Genomic DNA, 12,568 nt, shown 5'->3' with positions numbered 1-12,568 from the left:
TTCTGGCTTTGGCTCAGTTTAGGAGCGCCATACATAGATTGTTGGATAATTTTGTCGTCATATTCATAAAAAGATGTCTCGTTACTAGTAGGGATGTGTTTGATGGATGTATGGCCTTGCGATCTCTAACCGAAGTTGCAAAACATTCGGGACTTTTGGTACGAGTCTCGCATTGACATATTTCATAAACAAAACATTAACTAAAATGTGTTGAGTCTACAAGTATTTATGACAGATATTGAGATCCTCTGCTATCTCCCGAATGTCGACATAAGAATTTTCAAGCACTGTTTCGTTCACTTTTCGATGTCATTAACAGAGGTAGATCGACAATTCACCATCTTCACTGAAGGCTTTGTGTCACTCAAATACTTGTGCTCATACATGCACTCACCAGAACACTTCTGCAACAATTTCGACGATTCCAAAACTGCGACTCCATTGAAAACATTAAATTTTAGCTTTTTTGCAATTTTTCTTGGCAATAATAAAAAAAAATCTTTTACGTCGCAAACAACAACAAAATCACATTGATTCACATATGGAGGTCAAACTTCATACGAACAAAAAAAAAATAACATTTGTATCAATTCGGATTGGGCGTGCAGTTTATATGGATCAGTCCGACTCAAATTTGATCAGATGATATATAGACCTTGGTCTGTCATAAATCTGCATCCAACATTCCGAACGGCGTTGAGGGCGATAGTTGGAATAGATTTAATGGTTTCAAAAAATTACTTTTGATTTCCAATGGTAGTCGTTACAACACTATAAGGCATCTCACATTATATTAACCTCCTTAATATTTTACTTCGAACCGCTTGTCTTGCTTATGATAAACCTTACGTGTAGCCACATAAACATATTCTTCGTACAATTCCTTTTATTGCTATATTCTACTTAGTACTTACTTACTTCTTTGACTTCATTGTAAAAATCATAAAACTTCTTCTTCTTCTTTAATGGCGTAGACACCGCTTACGCGGTTATAGTCGAGTTAACAACAGAGCGCCAATCGCTTCTTGTTTCAGCAATTTGGCGCCAATGCGAGATACAAAGTGCAGCCAGGTCCTTCTCCACCTTATCTCTGCCTCTTCCTCTGCTTTCCCCCGGCGGGGGACCACTTACCAAGATTAATAAGGTTGCGAAAGAAGAGTTGACTCTCAGAATAAGCATCTTTCATACTCTTCATGTTCCCTAGATATCCTTGAACTCTGTAATAGTATGGAACACAATCTAAATTTAATATAATGAAAACATTTGGAAACAAAATTTTCTCTGTTCTACCTAACCTCATTCTTTAAGAGCTTCCAATTTAATATATATAAAATTTATTATGCTCATTCATTTATGAATTAAAATGAAATTGAAGCAATTTCCGTTAAATTATTTCGTTGGCATTCAAGCTGAGCTAATAAACATGCCAATATAATTTCATGACTTCGTGTTAGTAATTTAGCCGCTCGCCGTGTTGCCATGTGTTTGTGTTATCGATATTTTAATTATTTGCATTTAAATATGTTGGCATATTGACAATTTCATTATGGCATAGTTGGACATAGAATACGAATATGCTTATTGGTCACTCAATCATTTACTTGCTCGCTTTTGTGGAATTCATTTTCATACATGCACACATGCATAAAAACACACGTATATACATTTATTATATAGCAGCATATTTGTGCAATTCGCATTGCTTGTCGATGGGACTGAGTCTGGTGTGTGCTTGTTGTCGTTGTTGTTTTCATTGTGTATTTCCCACGGCACCATTTGACATTGCGCATATTCCGGTACTGTTATTTGCATTTTTCGGAATACATTGAAATAAATATTTTCGCCATCGGCTGCTTTTGGTATTTTACGTACACACATACATATGCATATGCATAGACTATTCATTCATGCGCTTGCTTGCGTGTAGGTGTGTCTGAGCAAACATTTTCGAATATTTCAGAGGCAAAAATATATGTCTGCTGCTGCCTTTGTTGCTGCCACTCCGCGCTGGCGGCATAAATGCATATGAATGCACATATTCCTCAGTTTAAATGCAAATACATACATATATAAATGTATATTTGATGCTACATACACATGCATAGGTGTTGGTGGCAGCAATGTGTGCATGTATGCAAGCATTCAATATATTTTATGGCATTTGCGTCACCTGTAAATACAGTGCTACGCGGTAAAGAGCTTACAAGCTTTATAACCACAGGTATTTATTAAATTCTCACAGATTACACGCGTATATTTGTGTACGCTTGTGTTGTTTTTATATTTTAATAATGTGTAAAGTTGGAAGAGCTGAAAATTCGTTAAGAACCAGCAATTACATACACACAAAGATAGACACATATATCCGTGTTAACTGGTATTGTTAAAGCTCATTAAAAGCTGGTGCAAATTGATGAAAGCGTTTGAATACAAATACGTACATATGTGCTTCCATCTTCTTCAAGGATTTTCTACTCTGAACAGAGTAAGAGCCAGAGTTTTCAGATATTAATCTGAAACTTGGCACACTTCCTTTTCCTTCCAAGAAGCTGTTCAATTGTCGGAATCACCGATTTTGAACCATTATAGCTTATAGCTGCCAAACAAACTGACCGCTCAAAATCAAGATCGTTTGTGAAAAAATTTACGGGATATCTACAGCAAAGCACACTTTTTAACAAACACAGGGAAGGTACGACGTCACAACCGATAAATAAACGGTTTTTTACCCGACTTACTCTACTGCTCTCTGAGAGCACTCAGCAAGGTGCTTACGTACAGCTGCAAGCGAGATCATTGGTTTTTAGAAAGGTCCAAAGCACAATTGGTACGATGAGGGCTGTCGTGTCGCAATGGAGAGAAATTGCGCAGGCTACCGGGCACTGTTGCGATCGACCACAATGCGAGCGGGGTGGGATGGATACCGAGATTTGGTCTGTAGGTCCCAGAGGTGTGATTTAGTGGCTGTTAGTCAGAGCGTACTGAATTTATGTAGGGGACACTTCTTGAGCCGGCTGAACGGCAGTGACAGCGTAACAACTGGAAATGGCGAACCCGATTCCTCAATCGATGGGGATAGAATAGATGTTCCATTGCTCGACTATGATGAGGCTCGAATAACCTTTACTCGCTTGAAGAACAACAAAGCTGTAAGGCCGATAGATTACCAACCGAGCTATTCAAAAATGGCGGCGAACCTCTGACAAGATGCATTGAACAGCTTCTTTGCGAGATGTGGCCGGATGAAAGCATGCCCGACGATTGGAACCTAGCTGTTCTCTGCACAAATAGGGGGGCCCCAAAATCACCGCTAATTACCGTGGGATAAGCGTCCTTAATATTGAATTTAAGTTCCTATGGAGCGTAGTGCGTAAAAGACTGAAGGCCATCGTATACAAACTGACTGATCTTATCAGTGTGGCATGGACCTGGAAAATCTACTTTCGGTCAGAATTAGAAAAGGAACTGCATCTATGCCGCTATGTCTGAACTTGGTATCCCCGCAAAGCTAATACGGCGAAGTAAGCTGAAGTTGAGCAACACCAAAAGTTCCGTTAGGATCGAGAAAGATCTCTCGATACTAAAAGAGGTTTCAGACAAGGCGACTCCTTTTCGTATGACTTCTTTAATCTACTCTTGGAGAAAATAATTCGAGCTGCAGAGCTAAATAGAGAAGGTACAATACTCTATTAGAGTGTACAGCTACTTGGGTACGTTGATGATAATGATATCATTGGCCTCGACAACCACGCCGTTAGTTCTGCTTTCTTCAAAATGGATTGGAAGCGAAGCAAATGGGTCTGGTGGTGAACGAGGGAAAGACGAAATACCTCCTGTCATAAGACAAACAGTCGTCACATTCGCAATTTGGATCGCATGTTACTGTTGACAGTCATAACAGTGGAAGATAATTTGTGTTACTTTGGAACCAGCATTAACACCAACTACAATATCCGCCTTGAAACCCAAAGCAGACTCACTTTTGCCTACAGGTGCTACTTCGGACTAAGTAGGAATTTGGGAAGTAAAGTTCTCTCTCGACGAACAAAGCCCAAATTCACTCATTATTCCTGTCCCTGCTATATGCTGCAGAGGCATGCACGATGACAGCATCTGATGAGTCTCGAGTATCGCATTCGATGGTACGATGAGCTGTACGTAATATACGAGTAGGCTATATAGTTCAGTGAATTAAGAGACAGCGGCTTCGCTGGCTAGGTCATGTTTAGTGAACGAAAACACTCCAGCTCTGAAAGTATTCGATGCAGTACCCGCCGGGGAAAGCAAAGAAAGAAGAAGACCTCCACTCCATGAGAGAGATCAGGATGAGAAGGCTGCACTTGGTATCTCAAACGGGCGCCATATAGCGAAAAGAAGAAACGACTGAAGATATCTTCACGATGATGGTATTTGCAAGAACCTACTACTCAAATTCAAAAATGTCACAAATGTCCATATTAAGCATAAATCATATATACCCACCATCACCAACAGAGCCAACAAATTTAAAAGTATTAAAATAAAATCTCAGTTTTCTCAAACATCTCTTTATCAAGTGCCTCTGCGGGTATTGCTTCTCTGTTTTTATCCACGGTTTTACTTTATGCACAATACGATTTTTTCGCATTAATAAAAATTAAATAAACACCGTTATATGCCAATTTTCAACCAGCGAAATTTTTAAAAGTAAAAAATACTACAAATTTCAACATAGTCCGTAAATAAATTCGCCTCTCGTCCTCGTTTCTGTGGGCTAAACTGAAGCGCTAAGTAAATTTTCATGCTGAATTGGGTTTTAATGGGATTATGTGCCAGGGCAGTTGTCTCAACCCGCACTTAGTGCACCTGCACTGGTTGGAGAACGTTTCTTGCTTTTCTACTAGGCAAACATGCCCACATGGCTGCAGACCTTCAGCATACACCTGTTTATAAGTTTGTGCTTGTATGTACATATGTATGTACTCGTATATATTTACTTGCTATCGCTCCATATAGGTAAGCGAAACTCTTTGCGCTTATAACGGTGTTTTAATCTCCGCGTGTTGTTTATTGTAATATCGTCAGGAAAGTGCTTACGTAATGCACGGTGCGCCATAATAGTAGTCATACAAAGTTTATTCACATGGCGTTCTTCGCTCACTTCCAAGGCATCCACATACACACACACATACGCAGCTGAGTGTGCTCCTGCAAGAATGTATCTATGCAAATGCTCTGTAGTTGCCGCACACTCGTGTATCGGTATGCTAAACGTGTTCATACACATTGATTTCCTTAATACGATTGCTTAAGTACTTTCCGCATTTTTATCGTCGCTGTCATTTCAGATTAAATGAAAATTTTTAATAAACTTAACGGTTTTAATTAAAAAGACAAAATATTTTAATTGGCTCTTAACGGTGTTAATTTAACTTTTGCACTTAGGCGATGGTTTTCGTGAGAGAAAATAGAAAAACAGCACTAATGCGGCGCTCTTTGTGGTGAAGCCATGGAAACGTGCGCCGGAATTTAAATGGGGTAAATTGTTCATTAAATAATACTATAAAATAAAAAATAATTTTAGTGATACTTAAAGTGAAATGAGACACATACATAAGTAAGTAAGTTCATTACGTGCTATTTTGTTATTATGCCGTTTTAATTAATTAATAGCACAGAAATATTTTACTGTTGGGTAAAAGAGATCGACTTTAATGAAAACAATTAGTTCTTAATAACTGTTTAATAACACTTTTAGACTCGATTTGATTATATCGTAAATATCTGGAATCGCAAAGTGAAGCTTTAGGTTGTGTTCGTATGTTTTGTATTTATAGATATACATATATACTGTACATATATATCTCCAAAATAGTTCTATAATACTCCGAGGATCTTGATATCTCCTTCTCTCCATCCGTCTACCAGGCATAGAGAAGGTCTGTGGAGTTCTACTGAATAACTATGATGAGGATAGCTGGATTAACAAATGTAGAAAAACTTTAGGCTCACTGTCAAGTTAACTCCATTTATTCATAATTTGGTTCCCGGTCGTATAAGAAAATTGTCCACATCGAAAAAGAGGATGAGTTGGCCAAGTCAGTAGTCTCTTTAGGAGAATTCAAGGCGGAGAAAATACCGTATTAGGAATGATCAAGAGGAAGCTAAAGACTCAATTTGAACAAATAGTTCCGAGCAGATGGAATCTATAACCAAATGCGAGATACCGAAGCAGACATAGTCAAAATATAACAAGGCATTAAATAAAAACTTATAAAATTGATCCGTGGAATGTATATATATACCTATAGCTACCATAACGGGAAATATGCGTGAGAATACCCTATAACAATAACTGCCGTAGCTAAAAATACGAAAGGAGTAAGGAAATGGTTCTATACGTCCTCTGTGAGTGCCCAGCTCTATCACAAATCTGACATCGAACTTGTGGAATCCATCAGATAACAAACCTGCAATGTCTATCATCAAAAAGCATAACAGAGATAAGTAGTTTCATTGAAAACCTAACAATGAAACGAGATAGCAATATCTAAAGGTGAATAGGGTATCAAAATGACGCATCTCGCGCTAATTGAGCCCAAAGGTGCAGCACTCTTACCTACCTGCCTGCCAAATAGTTCTAGCTTTAGAAACGTGAGTAAAATATGAAAAGTGAAACTGAAATGGCGCATTGTAGTTGTATGCATAATTATTTTATATTACCAACTGAATACTCTGAGCAAGATGATATATTGTCGTCCAATAAAGAATTTTAAACAAATTTAAGTTAAACTAAAGAAACTAGTGCTGGTAGTGGTACTGGTATTTGGAAATGTGGGATGACAAGAAAAAAACAGAAGTCCATATATATTAAAATATTTATTGTATTTATTACGAAAACGAGTAAAATAATAATAATAGTGTAAAGGAATGCTGAATGCTTAAGGGCTTAAGGGGCTATACCAGTGTGACGCATGAAAAATTAGGCGATTTTCGTGAATTTTTTTAAAAGAAAGTACTAGATTGAATGTTTCGACGTTCTATGGACGTAATAAAGTATATTTTTAGCTATATTAAAAAAAAAAAAATTTTACAAAAATATTGAAAAATAACGGAGTAATGTGCTGTCTGCGGAAGTGCCAAAAAAAAAAGTGCCTCAACTGCGATTGAGTAGCTGAAACAAAAAAATTCAAAATGTTTTTTAAACTTAAATATATTTTCTATACAATGGACTACGATCTTTGAAAAATATCAAAAATTAAGAAAATGGCGCCATTTTGAAAAAAAAAATCGTTTCTTACGAAAAAAATTGTCGTTTTTTTAATGCCAAATTGATAATTTTCAGCCAATCAAAAAGATCGTAGTCTATTGTATAGCAAATGTATTCAACTATATCCAATTTTAATTTGAAGTCGATCGGTTATTTTCTCGTTGAGTTATAATGTCAGCAAATTTGAAAAATGTCGTTTCGAGAAAAACGCGTTTAAAGTTTCACTTACATATATATGTTTGCACCTCTGAGCGGTCGCTATTTAGAACGCTGCCATTCAAAAACGGTTTAAGATACGACCTCGCCGATATTTTTGAATATATAAGCTATCGAAAAAAGCAAAAAAAAAAATTTTTTGTTTGAAAGTGTCACACTGGTATAGCCCCTTAAAGGCACGCCTTGTGTGAAATATTAAAAAAAAATGATGTCCTTTTGTTCATATTTCTATAGCTTTAGCTTTAAAAATAATATGCCAATTTTAGATTTATATCTCAAATATTAGTTTTAAATTAATGTAACCGCTCAGATATTTATAAACGCGCTTCCTCGGTATAGAATTTTGCTAATTTGTTGAATACTCCTAGCCAAATGATTCGATCACTATAAACATTTTCTGTATTTCTGTAGTTTTTCATACCATCATCTGTCAGCTTTTTGTTCTGACAAGCCACAAAACAAAGATTTTTGGCATAATTCTACTTTTTTGATTTTTTTTTTTTCAATTTTACCATAGCTTATTGTACGAACAATATCTTGTAGTGAGATTTTTTTAGGACTCATCTCATTCATGGAGAAGTCCGGAATTATTACTGCAATGGAGGACTTCTGTTTAGCGCCGTCATATATCGCGTGTAAGTCAAAAAATATATTTTTTATAATTTTACTTACTGTGTTCTTAAAATTTATATAAAAATATCCTTAAAATTTTGAAACAATTGACATATTAGTTCTTTTTATCGAATCGAAATCGAATTTTTGTAGACTGTCTCTCTTAACACATAAATAAGCACCTTTCGTATCTAGATGCCTTCACTGGTTAACAACTACATATAAGAAAGTTTACATAAAATTGCCTTTTAATCCCAAACAGAAATGTAAATTTTTTAATGATAAAAGTTTGTTTTTATGAATTGAGTAAATTCATTGTGGTAATTTACTATCTATGCTTTTGGCTGTTCTTACTCGTCCAGAAATTTTCCTTGAATTCGTGCTTTAAGATTTAATTTGTTGTTGTTATTCAAATGCATCTAGTAGGAATAGTAGATACTAGAACCGTAGTAGATACTAGAAAGTGTCATTTGCGTAATGCGTTTTCATATACGTGCTGCAAGATCTGTCCTTGAGAATATCGCTGAAATGTTGTCGTTAATGCGTTTCAATGATGTTAAGTGAGAGACTCAGGTAAAATACTTGCAACTGCCGATTCACTTAGTTCAATGCAAAAATATACAAGAATTGATTTTGTAATATACATAAATATATACTTAGACAGTTTAAGTAATGCTGAAAGCAATTAAAGATGAGAGCAAATACGATTTTTAAGGATATGTATAAGATCTCACAGCCAGGCAGCAAAACCAGTTCTGCCCCTTAGCGTTTAAGAAATAGCGAGACAAAGAAAAAATATTGATTTCTCAAAAAAGAGTGATGCATTTAACAATATTGCAGTAGTCGAATTGTGTTTGGGGTGCACAGGGCGGATGAGTAACATTAACTCAAACGTAATCGATTTGTGGTAAAGTATTGTAAGTTTTACTATATTTACCTTATTATAATACGATTTTGAAACAGTTACTGCAACATTTATGTTTTGTCAAGTCTTGCCGATAATAACTTAAAAAAAATAGGTTTTAAAATTATTTTGTGTTAGATGGACCAACCGTATGCTGAATGCTACATGTAAATTGGTTATTACCCATGTCCAGGTAATAAATATTTCAAATCCAGCGTACTTTCACAGCCTACCAATGGCCGTGCTTTCATTTAATTTTTTACGTTTTTTTCGTAAATTATTTGCCGTGTCATAATTTATAAAACTTTGCTTGCTTACAATACTCGCACATTGACTCAGAGCTCTTGCTGTTGCTACTGTTTTTGCGCAACTGGCATTTGTTGTTGCTGCCAACAGCTATGCACTTTATTACTTGACGCTTTGAGTACTTTTTAATAAAGTTCACTTTTGCCGAGTTGCTTTTCACTGCCGGTGATTTGATGGTGTTGGTGTTGTTGCTGTTGGTAGTGCTGACGGAGAGTGTTCACGGAATTCTGTGCTCTGAATGAAAAGTTTTGCTACGCAATGCCTATTTATTTTGCGATATTGTTACTGTTATTGTTATTTTACTTTGGTTGTTGTTAGTGTTGCTGTTCGCATTTGGACGCCGTGGTCTCTTTTGTGTCTGCTGTTGTGGCAAGAACACACAAACTACATACTAAATGTAATTGGAGGGTTGTTCATGCAAGCAGTGTGGGAATTGTTGCTGGGTGCTACAGTTAGGAGGAAAATATTTTATGCTTTATTTTCAAAACTTCTTAAAATAACAACAGTTCCATGATATTTAGCCGTAAAATATTTTATCCCGCAAGTCGAATATATTTTAAATAATTGGTTTGATTTCAAAAATGAACTTCTATCTAAAGTAAAGATTCCCCCGATAGTTGCGGTACTGAAATTATCACACTAATTTCCTATTGAATTCCTCTAATGTTCTTTCCTTTGCTTTTATTAGTTTTAGCGAGCCCAGAGTTTTAATTGGAATGGTTTCGAAGGTTCATTAAATTAGAGTCCACCATCTTGGTAGGCTTCATAAATATTTCTCTCGGAAGCGCAACTTTCCACACATTGTTTTAGCTACCACTGTACTTGACGCTTTGCTATAGTTACGCAGTTGGCGTGTTTACGTACGAACTCACTACTTAGTCCTCGTATTCGCCGACAATGCAATAACAAGTACAATGCAGCGCAAAACTTTTGCCTACCAATGCCTTCCCTGCTTGCTAAGTAACTTGCCGTATTTCTATTTACTCGTTATTCTTGCCAAAACAACAATTGTTTTATTTTGTGTCAGTTGTTGTTGTACATTTGCATGCCGAAAACAAAGACCTTTGAACTGAGCGGAGTTCCTCGAGTTAATATTTTCATAACGGTTTTGTAATAAATTTGATTTGTAGCTTTTTATATTAGGGGCTGCGGTGGAAGCATGGCCCGGGTATTAGTGGCAACGAGCACTAGGGGCTCTGTTGGGCTTGTGGTGCTACAATACTTCTTAATTACACACAGGTAACAAAGGTGGGGTGATTCTTCGCTTGTACGAAGCGAAAACATTTCTGTGCTGGTGTGAGCTCCCTAAATATGTGTGTGTAGATGTATGTGTATATTCATACATATGCTTACATTATACGCACACATGCAATAATTAAAGTCTACAGCCCTTTCAACTGTATTAAAACACCATTTTTTCCTTCCGATTCACTGTAACGATATTTTGCTTTCACCACAGCTACTCGCACTTAATTCGAAATTCATTTGCGAAAATGTTTATCTTCAGGGTTTAGCAAGAAAAATATTTGTCTGCTGTCGTTCGCAATATTCACGCGAAAAATATTTTTTTTTTTTAATTGCTGTAAATTTGTACGTACATGCATATACACTCATGTGTAAAAGTATGGCATAGGTTCATTGTAAGTTTTTATTTCTTTTTGAATTTTTTCTGCTTTTTTCCTATTTAAAATCAAATTGTGTTGCTTCGTTACTGTTAACGTTTCAAAATATCTATTTCCGTCCATCAACCGTCAGCTGCCACAAAGGCTTCCTCAATCTTATTGCATATTTGGTAAGCAACTCACTTTATATTTGGAGAAAATTGAAGGGCAAGAGGCTGCCATAGAATAATTTTATTCCATTTGGAGTTACGGCATTACTGTTGATGAAAAAAAAAATTATTTAGTCGCTTAATACTGAGTGATTTTTAAAAAATATTATTTTTTCGCATTGTAAATATATAATAAGATAAAAAACTTTAGCCTCTTCGAAAAATAGAAAACACATTTGCTATAATTTAGCTTGAGAATGTATGTATGTATGACGAGTGTTATACCGCTCACCATTAAAAATTTGTAAAGCTACAACCGAAGAAATAGTAATAAAGCAGTCATAACAAATATACATATATGTATGAATGCTCCGTATTAAGTTCGCGTCATTTGCCGCCGCGCGTTTGCCACTTGGCTCGGTCGTCTTTGCCTGCGTTTGTCGTTGCAAAGATATTATCCTTTGAAATTTCCTCAACACATTTGTTTCTTTTTCGTAATACAAATCTACAAAGGTTTTTATTTCTATGGCCTGTAGCCGTGCCACATTCCACAAAACGAGCTCGGCAAGCAGCTCGCCTTAAAACTTTGGCTTCACACTTGTAATTTGTGTTTTAATTTGTTACAAGCATCGCATTGGGGCAAATGAGTTAATTGTGTTATTGCCACTTCCATATTTTGTAAAAGTAAATTAAGAATAGAAAGCGGGGTATGAAGGAAAACTGAAATAAACTCTTTGGGGGGAAGCATATCATGGAAGCTTTTTTACTGTAGAGCAACGCAACCTGTTGAAAAATAACCACAATATGTGAGTCCCCTTAAACATTTTGTTGAGGATTTGTGCAATATGAAACTGCTAACAGTTAAGGTTACAATTACATTATAGTATGTATTTTAACTCTGGACCCATAGAGAATATTGTTTCTTTGTGTAAAAGTATGGTACCTATTAGACTACTGCAGAGGTGCACTTGAAATCACCGAAGCAACGAGTGGCCTATTGCTTTAACATTGTTTGATGGCATTTACAGCAATGTAGGTGGTGAACTTGAATAGCAACGAAGGCAAAAGACACAAACAAACATAACACGTTCGGTTCTCTCAACAAAGCAAACAGTACATACTTGAGAGGCAATGCAATGTAAAAGATTTCCTTTATTGTCTAGATCATAAGCAACAAGTGCATCATGCACTTGCTGTTAAAAACGCGTGCTGTAAATATGAAAATTTAGAAAGAAAATGTTAAAAAATCATTTCGATTTACATTTTTATAATCGAATAAGTTTTTATTCAAAACTATAATATGTAATAAGAGTATAATTAAAATTTATTAAGTACATAGCACTGTTTTGAGCAAGTAGTGTTATATTCATAATAACACAGACATCCAAGAAATGGTATTTCTAATATAAAATGCCGATAAAAATGATATATTCATAACGAGTGAATCTATTACCAAAAATTTTATAATATATTTGTAGCGAGTGTGTAAAATGATTCTTACGATGTAATT

General features: G+C 35.8%; 1 long non-coding RNA gene across 1 annotated transcript in view; it reads left to right on the top strand.

The window, feature by feature from the left end:
* The first annotated feature begins 3,995 nt into the window (after positions 1-3,995).
* Positions 3,996-12,568, top strand: part of LOC126762465 (uncharacterized) — a 290,496-nt gene continuing 281,923 nt past the window's right edge. Inside the window, exon 1 of the long non-coding RNA XR_007667462.1 lies at positions 3,996-4,009. This is a non-coding gene — a long non-coding RNA (uncharacterized LOC126762465). The remainder of the gene's footprint in view (positions 4,010-12,568) is intronic.

The sequence above is a fragment of the Bactrocera neohumeralis genome, chromosome 6, assembly GCF_024586455.1.
Source record: "Bactrocera neohumeralis isolate Rockhampton chromosome 6, APGP_CSIRO_Bneo_wtdbg2-racon-allhic-juicebox.fasta_v2, whole genome shotgun sequence".
NCBI lineage: Eukaryota > Metazoa > Arthropoda > Insecta > Diptera > Tephritidae > Bactrocera > Bactrocera neohumeralis.
The sequence above is the reverse complement of the archived record's forward strand: the minus strand, read 5'-3'. Positions and strand labels throughout refer to the sequence as shown.